This window comes from Bufo gargarizans, chromosome 9, assembly GCF_014858855.1.
Source record: "Bufo gargarizans isolate SCDJY-AF-19 chromosome 9, ASM1485885v1, whole genome shotgun sequence".
In the NCBI taxonomy this organism is placed as follows: Eukaryota; Metazoa; Chordata; class Amphibia; order Anura; family Bufonidae; genus Bufo; species Bufo gargarizans.
Genome location: NC_058088.1, coordinates 41724485 through 41736690, shown reverse-complemented (window position 1 = coordinate 41736690; position 12206 = coordinate 41724485). Strand labels below are relative to the sequence as shown.

Sequence of the window (12206 nt, the reverse complement as noted above, 5' to 3'; positions counted from 1 at the left end):
ATCTTTGGGATGTGGTGGGACGGGAGCTTCGTGCCCTGGATGTGCATCCCTCAAATCTCCATCAACTGCAAGATGCTATCCTATCAATATGGGCCAACATTTCTAAAGAATGCTATCAGCACCTTGTTGAATCAATGCCACGTAGAATTAAGGCAGTTCTGAAGGCAAAAGGGTGTCCAACACCGTATTAGTATGGTGTTCCTAATAATTCTTTAGGTGAGTATAGATATATATATATACATATAATCTCTTTTAGATACAATGACCATTAACATTGTAACAAACAGAGCGCAGAGCTTGCAAGGAAACGTGGAGCCTCCTGTAGAACAAGCGCTGGACGCGATCGCTACAGCTGTTCCCTGCAGGAGCTCCTTGTAAGACTGTTAACTAATAAAACAAGCATGAAATATGTAAATGCTTATTACTACAAAGGAACCTTATACCATGGACTATATACATTGTATTATGACTTGGATAATTATGCAGAACACGGCTCTGTTGCTCCCCTCCCCTTCCTGCCCCCTGGCCAGTCCGCCAAAAGTGTTTTTAAATTTCCTTGTGTATGTCACTTTGTTATTGTCCTGATGAAGGGTGCGCTCCGTCCAAGAAACGCATTGAGCGTTTATTATATTAAAAAAATAAATAAAGAACATTTAAAGAACACTGCTTCTCCATCCATAGTGCTGGCAGCACCGATCAGTGGGTGCCATTCTTTTCTTCACATTATATACTTCATAATTTGGCACGTTTTGTTACATTTTTTAACTGTTTTACAAACTAAGTTTTTCTAATTAAACCCCAAAAATTCTTGTTTGCTATTTTGCAGGCATTTAAACTGCTGACTAAAAGGAATATAGAAAAAAAAACCACTTAGATTTCAGAGGCTGATTTCTCTTGAAATCGGCTCCACATCAGCTCCGTACTTTCAGCTTTAAAATAATGCTGTGTGAGGGCAATTTTACACTTGCGGCAGAGGATTCCGGCAATCCGGACGCAAACGGATGTATTTGTCAGACGGATCCGGATGCGGATCCGTCTGACAAATGCATTGCAATACCGGATCCCTCTTTCTGGTTGTCATCTGGAAAAACAGATCCAGTATTTATGTTTTCCTCAAATTTGAATGGTCTGCGCATGCGCAGACCGAGAAACCGGGTCCATTTTTCCGGAACATATGGCATTAATCCATTTCAATGGAAAATAATGCCGGATCCGGCATTCTGGCAAGTGTTCAGGATTTTTGGCCGGAGAGAAAACTGCAGCATGCTGCAGTATTTTCTACGGCCAAAAAACATGAGGGACTGAACTGGTGCATCCTGATGCATACTGAACGGAATGCTCTCCATTCAGAATGCATTAGGATAAAACTGATCAGTTTTTTTCTGGTATTGAGCCCCTGTGACGGAACTCAATACCGGGAAAAAAAAACCGCTAGTATGAAAGTACCCTTAGGCGCTGATATGATGCGTCTAAAACGCTTCAAAGAACATACTAAGGGTAGGGTTGAGTTTGATCTTCTGATCTGTCAGAAGGACAGAAAAAAACCTGATAATTTATTCTGGCAACCGTGGCCCAAACCTCATACCATCAATAAAGTCAAATAGGTCTTGATTCAAGAAATAGGCCCTAGTATTAATTTATTGTCTCCAAAGTCAGCTCCAAATGTTTTTTTACACTGGACCTTTTGGGGTCCATTACTGCGTCAGAGCCTGGAACCACCGAAGGATCCTCTGGTCCTTTGGTGGGCCGATACTGCCCACAGGAGTTATATTCCTCTGTAACTGGGGCTCCTTTGAATGTCCAAGTTAGGTTGCTTTCACATAGTTTTTTCTTTAGTTGCTTCTTTGAAATAAAAGTGATAAAAGTGACCAAACCAGATCCTTCAGAAACACAAGAAAAGCTCATTGTTTTAGGGGTCACTGAAATGTTTTCGGCATATATTCTCTTTGCAGCAATATCACAGCAAATGGATCCTAAGGTGGTGACAAGAAAACACTAAAAGCAGGAAATCATCGCCTGAAGAACGCTAAAAAGTTGTGAATGACCTATTAATACGAGGAGTGTAACATTAACAGGCCCTGTAATAGAACAGCTCCCTCCCGTCCACGTGACGCACTCACTGCAGGTAATTACCGTCACAGCAAGTCACACTGAACCTGCCACACGTTATGGCCCTGAAAATAGAACAGGCTGCAAAAGTTGTGCAACTTTCCAGCCATTGCAAAACATACTGTACATAATTTATTAGACAGGAGATATCTTGCTTTCAGGTTTCAAACAGAAGAATAACCATACTAGTGTTTTTGAATAGAAGTAGGGCAAGCAAAATGCTTTCTGTAAACCCAGGAGGACGAACTGAGTCATCGCTTAGAAGACAGAAATCATATTGTGCTTGAGGATCAGAGGTTACCCTAGGAAAGAGAGAAGTGGAAACAGGTAGTGGATGTAGATCCCATAGGGGTTACCACTTTCTGCAAAAATGTGCAATTTCTACTCTTGAGTCGACATTATTGGTCATATCCACCTTTGAAGATATTTTTTGTCTGTGACTTGCTTTTGCTGCCAAGTTTATTTCATAGCAGCTAAGAGTATAATGTGATTACATTTTTTTCTTTATTATTTTTCTCTCTTCCTTCTCCAGGGTGTTGCACAGGTGAGTAATTGGCGTGTGGCTATCTAATTAGGAGAAGTTAAATAGCCAGTCTAGAGGGCAGCTCAGTCCTTTGAATCCAGAGGAAAAAAAGCAGTCTGGTTTAAGAGCTGCACTTATACAAGCAGACAAACAACGCGAGTTTGTGAGCGTTCGCGTGTTTGTATTAAAGGGGTTGTCCAGGTTCAGAGCTGAACCTGGACAGCCCTCCATTTTCCCCCTGGCAGCCCCCCTGACATGAGCATCGGAGCAGTTCATGCTCCGATGCTCTCCTTTGCCCTGCGCTAAATCGCGCAGGGCAAAGGCATTTTCTGAGTTCCGGTGACGTACCGGGGCTCTCTATGGGGCTGACAGGAACCCCGGTGACGTCACCGGCACTGATGGGCGGGATTTGGCTCTGCCCTAGCCAGTAAAACGGCTAGGGCAGAGCTAAAGCCCGCCCCTCAGAGCCGGTGACGTCACCGAACACACTGCTGGGCGGAAGTTACCGCCCGGCAGTGTGTTATTGTAAACACAAGAGCCTGTGCCCTGCGCGATCTAGCGCAGGGCACGGGAGCGCATCGGAGCATGAGATGCTCCGATGCCAGGCTCAGGAGGGCTGCCGGGGTGAAAATAAGGGTATGTCCGGGTTCAGCTCTGAACCCGGACAACCCCTTTAAGTGTGTGACTTTGGATTACGTGACTTGAGATTCAGGGACTTTAGGAGGGGACCACAGTAAATCAGTTTCTTATCACTGCACTGTATTGTATTTTTTTTATTTTCTTGCATAATCCCCATTTAGTATGTGTTCCATTATTGACAGCGCAGTCCAGTGCACATCTTGTCTAATGTATGCAGTCCTGGAACAGCCGTTTGAGGGTGCATATCTTTAAAATGTGAACAAATTGCCAGTTTGGAATCGCACATCGTGTATCTAACCAGGTGAGTTTCAACACTGAGAAGCGTTGACAATTTGGAAAAGAGTTTGCTGCTCACTGAGCAAGCACTCTGTGGGGTAGAGGGGGGGGGGGGGCGTGTCCAGTCCCTCAAAGCAGACATAGTGTTTCTTCAAGAAACCCACTTTGACGAAAACTCTTCCATCCGCAAACACTGGTCCATACTTAAAAGCAACCTTCCTCAGATTACATCATTGACGGTACCGCCCTTACTTTCCTATAGGCGTTCCGCCAATTTTCGGGATAAATTGGTTCGGGCGGACATCCCAGTCAAAACTTTGGTGCAGACCCATATTGGCTCTCGGAGGCGGGGTTCCTATCCTTGCCTTGGATGTGTGAACTGTTCTTACATGACCAAGGGTGAGAGGTTTACTCATCTGGTAACGGGGAGCCAGTATGAGATTGGCCACTTCCTAACATGCAACAGTTCTTATGTTGTTTATGTACTCTCCTGTCCTTGTGGTCTCCTATATGTCGGGGAGACCACATGCGACATGAAAACACGTCTAAACAATCACAGATTCTCAATTAGACAAAAAAGGAAGGATCTGCCTGTCCCCAAACACTTTGTGGAGGCTAACCATAAGGAAAGGGATCTTAAATTTGTGATAGTGGATCAAATCACCCAGTCTAGAAGGGGAGGAGATAGGACACTGGCTCTCAAACAGAGAGAATTGAGATGGATACATCGCCTTAACACTCTGAGACCGGCTGGTCTCAATGTTGATTTCAAGTGGAATGTGATATAGGATGAGGCTTGCTCATTACATTTGTTTGATTCTCTTCTTGTCCTGCCCTGGTATATATAAACGTGACTGGTGTCATCTATTATATTATTGATTGAAATGACTGGATTTACAGTTAGTTTTGTATTCATAGCTTTGTATTCATGGTTTTAACCAATATTTCTTTGTTCTCTTTCTCTAGATTTTTGTCATCTACACTCCAGTGGCACTGTCTATGGACGGGGGGCACAGTTCTCTACGTTCCTCCGTTAAGATAATGGTGATGGGGAGAATGGGGCGCTTAAAGTAATCTATATACACTATGCGGGTTGACTGTACAGGGTTGTTTATGAGTGGTGGTCTCTCTTATTGACTTTTTTCATGGGTGTAGGGGACAGTTTTTGGGTCATGGCATGGACATGTCCTTGACCCTTCACCCACTATGGACCGGTGGTCATGCCGTGAGAATGGCCGGACCACTAGCCCCTGTTCCCCTATTCCATGTGAGTATGGCACAGTTCTGGAAGGTACTCCTTCCTAGTGCTGATATACGTATATACCACGTTCACTCTATTCTGTAACCTGTATACAGTTGCGGTATGGGAATATGCATATGCTCTTGTGTTTTTCCCTTATGCTCTGGATTGTTATGCCCCGTGCCTTCTCTCCCGTCTCCTGTAATCTGGCTGCGCCGGCCCACTATCTCTAGCATGGGCGTGTCACTGCCGGCGTTGTCTGGCTTGCGGTTGCTGGGGCAACTACACCAGTAGTGCCGGCGTTTTTGGCCGGGCGACGCTTGCCTTGCATCGCCTGCGTGACGCAGCCCCACGCCTCCCCCAGATGTGTCATGTGATGGTTTGGTAGGTCACGTGTTTAGTCACGTGTCCGCTGACGTCGCAGGGCTGCGTCTGTGTGGTGTGACATTGCTGGGATCCTGGGCATGCGCGGTCTGATTGTGAGGACGCGGATGTCTGGCGCTCAAGTTCTTACACTGCCATGTGAGTTGCTTTTAAATGTTTATTGATTATGGTCACTTTGCACATTGATACACAGGTGATATCACATCACAATAATGTGCCCTATTATCACTTATTAATGCACTGTTCTGTTTGTATTATGGCTATTGTTTTTCTATATAATGTATTGCATCATGTAAACCACTATGGATGTGATCCTCACGATTTAGAGATATTTACTGTATTGGACATATGATTATTCATTATAATTGAATTATTATCACTTTGTTTTGTGCTATGCATTGTGGGTATATATACCTTGTTATGACACCATGTTGTATGCTTGAGAAAGACCGCATTGAGCGGTTGAAACGTTGCAAGGGGAATAAAAGATCCACTATTTTTTCACCTCATTTGGAGTGCTGCCTCATCCTTTGATGCTATATATTTATATATATATAGCAGTGGGAACTTAAAGTGGCCCTGGAAAAAAAAACTAAAAGTGGCTCCATGTTGTAGGTGAGCCCAAATTGACAAAAAAAACAGGGCAACACAAGTAGGCATGGACAACAGAAGTAGGCAGGGCCAGCAATACCATAGTGCAGCACAAAATACCACCCCAGCTAATACTGCCCTGGCAACATACTGAGGACAGTGCTACAATTGAACTCAGGACGGCATAAGTACCAGGTGCATTCATTAATGCTGAGAGCATCAGATCATTATGTACCTGGACAGCGGTCAGCCGGGCTCGGCTGGCCCCATTGGCATCTGCCTACCGGGAAATATGCCTGTAAGGTTTATGGCCAGTCCACCCTTGGATGACATTAAACTCTTCCCAGCATATATACTTCTAAAATATACTACAAGCACAGTGCAAATTTATATAGAGCAGACTGTGGTGACATGGACTAGTGATACATTCCTCATTGTACCCAAAGTATTATTGTCTTGGCTATAAAGTATTGTATTGGCTATAAAGTCAAGGTCTACAGTGCTAATATGGTGTCAAGTGCCTGTGACACACCGGTGACCACATAACCCATTGAAAGTGATGCTATTCCAATAATGCAGTAAATTATGCTGTAATGATGTTATGCTGTATGTCGTCTATGATGGGTAAACCTAGTGTCAATTACATAAGGACTGTATATGATAATTTGGAAGCATCTTTTTCCTCCCTTAAATATTAGCAACCTGTAAAAGCAGTGAAGCTTGTGCAGTACCAGGTACAGTTGTATGGATGAACCACTGTGCCAGGAAAAATATTGACAGGCTGTTGTACTCCAGCAAGTTCTGCATATGGTGGAGGTCCCAGCGGACAGGGCATCAATGGATATAACTGGAAAATCCCTTTAAAAAAAAAGGGTAGGGTCTCAAATTCGGGCACAAATTCCCGAGGTTAAGTGATTTAGTGTCTCACACCTTTGTGTTCAGTGCCTCTCAAAATTGGTTCTAGATGAGAGAAAGCCCACAGCGTGCTTCACAGGGTAAATGAGGTACCCTAAACGTGACCTTCCCTGCAAAAGGGTTGTCCTACAAAAGACACTTATGTCATATCTGCAAGATAGGTGTACTACATCAGGCCACCACAGATCCACTTGGTGATGGTGTTTCTGTAACTCCTATAGACTAAAACGGAGAAAGCCACAGGCACGAAGGCCACCTCTGCAGTTAATCTCCAATTGGACATGGAGGCAACCTAATCGGGGGATCAGAAGGTGAAGGACCCCTGTTCTCCTGATAAATTGATCTGCTATAAATGTGTTTCGTGCGGAATATCCTTTAATCTCAAAACTCTCCTGCTGCTAAACAGAATAATTTCCAATAATAGGCCATCAACTAATTTAAGTGTAAAATGTATGCAACTTGAGGAAGTCTGTTACTAAAATGTACATTTTCTGATTCCACAGAAGATAATCACCACCTGTCTATCATATTAACAGTGACTTCCAAGCATTCCAAGTTATTTTACAGTCTTTTTTCCTTCAGCTTTTTATTTACATCTATGTAAATCTGACTTTGTTCAGAATAGGGGAGATAAAAGATCTTTTGCTGTCGCTTGGATGGAGGGGGTGCAGAAAATAGGAGTGCAGAGGTGCAGTTGAACTCCCAGAAACCCCTCTGCAACATAAGAAGGCACAACATGGCACATGGTAGCTGTGCAGCCTGTTACAGATTTTGCATTGGGGCCCAGGAGCTTAAAGTTATGTTTCTGATATTGAGGAAAAAATAAAGGTGACTATGTTATAGAATAATTCTTTTATAGATCCCTACAAGCTGTTATGCTGGAAGCCAGTGCTGCTGCTGTCTTGTTCCCAGCAGCCCGGACCTACTTGCACAGTTGTCAACTGTCTGGAATTTGGCGCGATCGTCCATGAGTTTCAGAGACAGTACCGGAACATATGGGATGCCCTGGGCCGAAAATGGGCTAGTATAAACCAAGCTCCATTACTGGGTGGTCCCTGGCGAGGGAAGGTGTTCCCAGGGGGCAGGGCTTAGATGCCCTGATTTTACAGACTCAAACATTGGTACATGTACTTGTCCCCTGGCTATTGACAGCGGACCCCCTCCTAACCAGACCTGGTGATGGGTCCTAGCTCCGATAGATTCAAGTCCAGTCTCTGTAATCCTCTCCTGTCTCAAGAATTGGGCCCTGCAGTGAAAGGAGAGGATGCCATGCATGGACAACTTTCTCATCGACTGTTATGGGATTTCCAAAAATAGCTGAGTGAACATGCCAAGGTGGGACACATCGATATGTCATAATAATATGTGCAGCTGAAGTAAAGACAGGATGGTGGGGATGTGGCTGATGAGCAGCAGCACTTATCTGCAGTCTCCATTACCACAGCCACACATTACCACAGTCTGTCCTGTCCATCCTCTCTGCACTTCATGTCTCCTCATGAACTCCATACCTACAGAGATTCAGCTGAAGTTCTTATCAGCTGTATTCAGGATCGTATTCCCTAACAAGCAGACCAGAGAAGAGGATGAGGCAGCTCTTCAGCTCAATGTTCTTAAGTAACTTGTCCTGCTATGTAATTAGGACAGGTTTTGTGGTGTTTAATAGGACGGCGGCCATTTTATTTCCCCTGATGATTGCTCTTTGGACAAAACAAGCCATTATAAATAATGAAAGATATTTGGGAATGTGTTTATAATGAAGCACTATTTAAGTATTTTCAGTCATTTTATTTTATGAATTCCTGGAGAACTCCTTCAAATATCCGACCTTCAGGAAGTACATGACACCGTTGCAGACACTGATGGGCCTGGCGTCCCTGCCCCCTAATAGCCCGACCAGCTTCACTGACTGAGTGCAACAGCAATACAGCCAGAGGTATTTATAAATATACCACGTGGGATCTATTCACTTGAATGAAGCAAACCGAGTCCAAAGGATTCATCTTTTGACTCCGGTTGATGTGCTTTACATTAATTTAGTTATGTTTTGCTTGATAGTATTGCATAGTCAACTGGGAGGGTATTTTGCATTCGGAAGGAAGAAGGTACCGCTTAGGACCTACACTTTTTAACCAGAGCAGAGATCAGCTACAAAGAACATCAGTCACATTAGACATTGCGCACCAAGTAACACTGCGGGGAAAGTCTTCACATGTTGCTAGGCTTTTCTACAGATTTCAGCAGATCACTGAGCATCACAGCAGCAGGACACCTTGTTATCATTTTGCCTTTGGAGGAACATTCAAACAAAAATAGATTGTCTAAAGCAGGAAACCTGTTTAAAGCTGCCTATCCTACCTCTTTTGTGTGTATGGATTTCAACATGCCCAATCCCTTTGTTCTCAGGAGATAAGCCACTGCTAGATGTGTCTGACAGGGGCTTCCTCCCCTCACCACTTTAACAATACGTGCAGTCCTGGCCAAGCCGAGCAGCATGTGTATGAAAGGGTTGGGAAAGGCATCTCATGTCTATGGCCCGGCTTTAGTTTGAGCTAATCGTGTTTCAGTTGATCAGCTCATAACAAACCTTAGATGACTTCTAAGACAAGGTTGTACTTATCATAGAGCCAGACCATGTGGCTGCTATGGGGTCCTTGGAGAAAAGGGGTCTAGTCCTGGTTGGTCCCTTTCCTAATGGAAAGTGAGAACCTGTGCAGGACTCCCCCCTTCAGAGCAAGTGCATTGTTAGCAAACTAGTTGTGTGTAAATGGCCTAAGAGTCATGGAACGTCCTTGGTAGCAAAACCCAGTGACATTGTGGGTGGCCACCATTTGTTATGAGTTCCCCTGACTTCAATGCACTATTGTTCCAAGATCTAGAAGTGATTACTAAAACTCCATTCCAAATAGAGCAGTGGTCACACATGCACATTCCACTTCATTCACAGCCTATGGAGCTGACGGCGATAATGTAATCGAGCTTTGTCTGAAATATATATATATACAATTGTGAACTGTATTGCTTTATTATTTTTAGGGCGTACCCAATAAATATTATTTTGGTTAAAAAAAACAAAAAACGAGCAGTCCTCAGTCAGCGCGGTTTCCTTGATCACAGATGTTTCTGAATAATGCCAGTTATTTCCACGATATAAAATAACAGCAAGTTTGTTTTTCAACTTTCAAAAGCTGATTTCTGGCAGAATTCCTATTAGAAGCATTGGCAGCTATTCTGTAGAGCCTAGGAGGCGAGTGATTTTAATTAGGAGGCATCTTATCTGTAAATACAATAAAGCCATTATAAGGGAATATATTCTGCTTTTTTAAAAGCATGAACTGGACCATAATATAAAGCCTAATACTTCAGCTCCGCAACAAAAACAACAACCATCAATGGAAAGTGCTGGAAGCTCTTGAGAACAAACCTTCATGCGCCTATAAGAAAATTAGAGGCACAAAGAGATTTAGCCGGGGCCCACAGAATACTATGGACAGCTAATTTGGGATTAGCCCAGGGGTTTGCCCAGGATAAGAAGAAAAATAGTATACCTTTTCCCCAGAAACGTCGCCTTTCTTAGGCCTTATTCACACGCCTCCGTCTGTTTTACATCAGTAAAAAAAAGGTCAGTGTTTTATCCATGAAGAAGTTGGTGTCACGCTCGTGTGTGGGAGGAAAACACCACACCGAGCATAGGAGGGAAAGGGGATACCGGAATAAGTCCTCGAAACTAGGGAAGGAAGATGGACACCTCCTAGAGAAAACCCTAACTTTAGTCCTGACAGACTACTAGTATGAACAGGCCCCAAAGGTAGGCAAGTTCATACACCGGATACCTAGAATCCTATCTCATCCTATAGGACCCTGGAACTAATGTCAGGACTGAGTCTACCTGTTCCTCCAAAGGGAAGGACAAAGAGGAGTCTCCCTCAGGCCTAATGACAAACAACAGGGAAAGGCAACACTGTTTCCGTTTCTCATGTGCACTGCTGGACCGATATCCAGAGCATCTCCTTCCATTGGTCTGGGAAAACGACTGACAGAACAAAGATGTCATCCATATTCTGTCAGTGGTTTCCACGGACCCACAGACTTCATTAGGAGTGTTTGGCCTGAACCATAGACCAAAGTAGTGCATGTCTCTATTGTTTTTCCACCAACCCACCCACACAGGTTTAGTAAATAAGTACATTAAAATCAATAGATCCATGTGTCGTCTGTGGAGAACACGGACAGCACAAGTCTGTGATTCACTGAGGTGTGAAAGAGGCTTAAAATCGATGGATGCGTGTGCTGTCCGTAGAAAACTTGGAGAGCACATGTCCGTTATCCATGCATATGTGTCTAAGCCCTAACCTATGGGCTTCATCTAGTATCGCAGCTCACACCTATTGAATTGAATGGAGCTGATCTGTAATGCCCGGCACAACTCACAGTCAAGAAGGGGTGAACTGGGAACTTAAAGTGGAACTGGAATAAAACCTAAAAGTGGCCCCATGTTGTAGTCAGGTCCAAATCGACAGGAGGCATGGACAACAGTAGAAGACAGGGCCAACAATACCATAGTACATAGCGCCCCAGCAGCTCCAAATACCATAGTGTAGAACAATATGCTGACTCCCCTTGCCACAGTGTTCAACTGTATCCCCGTCCTGAGGTTAGTGAAACAGTTGAGTACCTGATGCTCCTACCATTAATTAGTGCTGAGAGCATCAGGTCATTAGGTACCTGGCCGGTGGCTGTAAGGAGGGCTCGGTCGACCCTCTAGGCATAGGCCCCTTGAAAAATGGCCAGTCTGATGCTGTGGACAGGCATGCTGTTGTTTCTTTTTCTAATCCCAGACAAGTTTCCTAAAGGGGGTTCAGATAAAGACTTGGGATTGAGTGTCAAAGTCTGGCTGTGTTCCACTGTGGAATTAGAATTCTGCAGCGTACAGTAAATAATGATGTGTTGCAGGTTTTCTGAGGCTGAATGTCCCCATTCATTTCAATTAGAGATGAGCGAATCAAAGTTTACAAAGTGGAATTTCAGGAAAAATTTGAATCGCACGCATCCAAATTTCCTCACCCTTTGTGGTAACGAATCACATTTTTCCTAAAATGGCTGCTGCACATGTTGGGACATGGAGCAAAGAACTATGGGAATGAGGGATCACCCACAATGCCATGCATGCAGCCAATCAGCAGCCAGCCAGCCCATGTGATTTTCCTGTGTACTTAGTGCAGGGAGAGACGTCAGCAGGCACTAGGGACAGTGCTAGGAAAGACTTGGGGGGCATCAGGAGTCGCAGCGACAGGCTTGAGCTCCCAGTATCATCTAGCGGTTGTGTCTTGACCAGCAATCCAGCGGTGCTTGAATGATTGACTCTGTCTTCGAGTTTCACAAGTGACATAAGACACCCCCAGCCAAGAGCCGGTGGGTTCCTTTGACACAACGCTTAGATGGCATGGCCTGAGAGCAGGTCCTGTGCCCCCACCTGTCCTGAACCTTCCTCTGTCATTTTCAGTTCCGTCGGTGTGAGAAGTACTATAT

The 12206-nt window shown here is 44.3% G+C and overlaps 1 long non-coding RNA gene across 1 annotated transcript; it reads left to right on the top strand.

Annotated features, from left to right (window-relative positions):
• The first annotated feature begins 2002 nt into the window (after positions 1 to 2002).
• Positions 2003 to 5585, top strand: LOC122919659. The gene is made up of 3 exons (XR_006386818.1): positions 2003 to 2125; positions 3454 to 3572; positions 4514 to 5585. It is a non-coding gene; the product is annotated as an uncharacterized LOC122919659 (long non-coding RNA).
• The last annotated feature ends 6621 nt before the right edge of the window (positions 5586 to 12206 follow it).